The sequence below is a fragment of the Euprymna scolopes genome, chromosome 46, assembly GCF_053919585.1.
Source record: "Euprymna scolopes isolate OS-2025 chromosome 46, ASM5391958v1, whole genome shotgun sequence".
NCBI classification, from domain to species: domain Eukaryota; kingdom Metazoa; phylum Mollusca; class Cephalopoda; order Sepiida; family Sepiolidae; genus Euprymna; species Euprymna scolopes.
In genome coordinates, this window is record NC_136527.1 from 146,357,726 (window position 1) to 146,361,077 (window position 3,352).

A 3,352-nucleotide genomic window follows, 5' to 3' on the forward strand; every position below is an offset into this window, starting at 1 on the left:
TTCAATTTGTTTTGTAAATTTAATTTTTTTTTATACAATTTATTTATTTATTTATTTATTTATTTTTTATTACATTTTCACCCCAAACAAGGCACATTGCCACTCAGGTGTAGGGAGCTACTATCAGGGTCAGCAACTACGGGTGCACTATGTAGGGGCAGCAAGATGTCGGTTCACGTTGCACTTGAACTTCTGCATGTCAGTACAGTAAGGAAAGCATAATCCTGGAATGGAATTCCAGAATCTAGCGGTTCTGGGGAAGAAACTACTGGAGTAGAAGGATCTTTTACATCTAGGGATCTCTACTGTGTGGGGGTGGGATTTAGCTGCCTGTCGGCTTTGTCGAGGGTGTCTGCGACGTGGGGGCACAAGTGTCTGCAGTTCGTCAGAGCACTCACCATTAAAATACTTGTAGAACAAGCAGAGGGATGCAACATTTCGTCGATGGGACAGAGGCTGAAGCTTAGATGCCAGTTCAGAGGGCCTATCAGATTGGCGACTCTTTTTTGAACCTTGTCTAGGAGCGAGAGACTAGTAGTAGATGCACAAGCCCAGATGTGACAACAATACTCCATACATGGGCGAATGGTGGCCTTATAGAGATACAGGATACTTTCAGGTGTCAGTAGTTTTCTAGCACGGTAGAGAGAGCCTACCTTTTTTGCAGCGGCCCTGGCAATGTTTTCAATATAATTGTTCCAGCTCATGTTTCCTGTGAACGTTAGGCCAAGCAGTTTGAAAGATGTACTCTCAGACAGGGAGTCACTGGCCATTGCTATTGGTGGCAGAGAAGGTTTCTTGTAGTTATTGAAGGAAACCAGTTTGGTTTTGGCAGCATTGAATGTGACCATCCATTTATGTCCCCATTCCACTACAGATTGGAGGTCATCCTCTAGTGTTTTTTGCCATTTCTTTAGTTATGTGTTCATTTGTTTGCCTGTCATGCCTTTTATAGAGTGTAATGTCATCAGCATATATACCCATCTCAGAGGCAGTTTTGTCGGGGAGGTCATTAATAAATATCAGGAACAATAGAGGTCCAAGATTAGACCCCTGAGGCACTCCTGCATTTATATCACACTGTTTAGATGTTCGACCGTCGAGGACTGTCATAATATAGGCTAATAGACTATTAGTCGCCTAGAGTTATGCCCCTTGGCCCGTGACGTATGAATCTCGTCCGCCATTGTTTCTCAGTGCAACGCTTACTACTAGACAATAAAGAACGCATTTTACACCACCTTCGAGTCTGTTTATCAATGCTTCCAAAGTATGTATTATCACGACATGGTGTCAGAAGTGGGATAACATAGTCTCTAATATATTATTTAGCTTGTCTCCATTGTTCTAGGGTAATGGTATTGTCTCTTTTTTTTAGGATAGTGTAACCTATAAGTTCAGTTTCTGAGGAGCATTCACTCGTCTCTGAGATCTTCTTAATTCGGGGGTGAGTTTCTCAGTTCGGGTGTGAGGCGTGCCGCTGGAGTGTTGTTCGGTGGTCGGCTGTTCGATTTGTTTAGGGGGGGACCTTCCTTCTGGGTGGGATCCGGTGGAGAGTCGCTGGGGCGAGGTTGGTCGGATCTATTTGCGGTTGTTGATCTCCTCCCAGCTGGTCTGAGGAACTGCCTGTTCCTTCTATAGGTGTTACCGTTCTCAGATTCAACTATGTAGGATCTGGGTGTCACGCTGGAGCGCTGAATTTTTCCAGGATCCCATATCTTTGCTTTTTCCTGCTGGACATAGACATTCTGTCCTGCATGTAGGTGGGAGTGGTGTCTGTTATGTTTCCTGTCATAGCAGACCTTAGAATGATCTTTCTGTTTCTGTATGGCTGTCCTAGTCTGCTCATCGCCAAGTTGTTGCTTGGATACTAGGGGTGTCCGTATTTTTCGTCCGTTGAGTAACTCTGCCGGGGACTTAATGTCTGATGACAGTGGCGTGGCTCTGTAAGCCATCATTGCTAGGTAGCTGTCTTGACCAGTTTCCCCTGCCTTCGTTAAAATTTTCTTGCATGTTCCCACCATTCTTTCGGCGAATCCGTTAGACTGGGGTAATGTGGGGACGATGTCCTGTGTTGGAAGCTGTACGTCCTGGCGAAATCCTTTAAATCTTTACTTGTAAATTGTGGACCATTGTCCGAGTACAAGATTTCCGGCACTCCTTGTTCCTCAAATATCGTCTTAATACTTCTAATAACGGATATTGATGAGGCGGACGGAAGGCGTCGTACGAAGGGGTTTCGGCTGTACTGATCTGCCACAAGCAGATATTCTTTCCCTGCCAATGTGAACAAGTCTGTGCTGACGTACTGCCAGGGGTACGTAGGGGTTTCGTGCTGGAGTATTGATTCGGGCGGGATACTGGCTTGGTATTTCTGGCATGTGTGGCACTCTCGGACTATATCTTCTATGTCCTTATTTAACCCTATCCAGTACACCGCTGAACGCGCTCGTAACCTCGTTCTCTCTACTCCTTGGTGTGAAGCATGCAGCTCTTCCAGTATGCCTCTTTGCAACGAGGCTGGGATAATGATTCTCTGGCTCTTGAGTAGAATTCCATCCTGGACCCCAATCTCATCTCTGAAATTCCAGAATGGCAGGAGAATTCCTGGGCAGTCAGCCCGGTTGGAAGGCCAGCCGGTCAATACCATGCTTACAAGTTGCTTTAGGAGTGGATCCTGGGATGTTACAATCTTATATCTTCAACTCTCGTCGGCGCAAAGTTGAGGTATGAGATCATGCTATGGACGTTGAGACCGATCTCTTCAATGTGCCCACTGGGTCTGGGTGCTACTCGTGACAAGCAGTCTGCAATTGGAACTGTTTTTCCTGGGGTATATTTTACAGTAAAATCATATCCCTCGACCTTCAATAACATTCTAGCCAGTCTTGGGGGTGCTTGTGCTAGATTTTTCAATGCTATCGACTCCAATGGCTTGTGATCCGTATGAATTGTCGTTTTGTGGCCCCAAACGTAACTGTGAAATTTCTCCAGGCCAAAGACGATAGCCAACATCTCCCTCTCTATGTTTGAGTAGCGTGTTTCTGGTCCGGAAAGTGCCTTGCTCGCGAATGCTACTGGTCTGTCGTTTTGTAGCAGAGCCGCGCCTATACCCATTGAAGACGCATCTACCTGTAGCACTATTGGTTCTTTAGGGTCGAAGTATCGGAGTGTCGTATGATTTCCGATCTCTTTTTTGATTTCTTCGAATGCCTGTTGCTCCTGTGAAGACCATGTGAAGTCATTCTTCTTCGATGTTAACTCACGTAGGGGTTTTGTCAGTGTCGCGAGTCGTGGAGAGAATTTGTTCAAGTAGTTCACCAGGCCTAGGAAGCTGGTGAGCTGCTTTGCA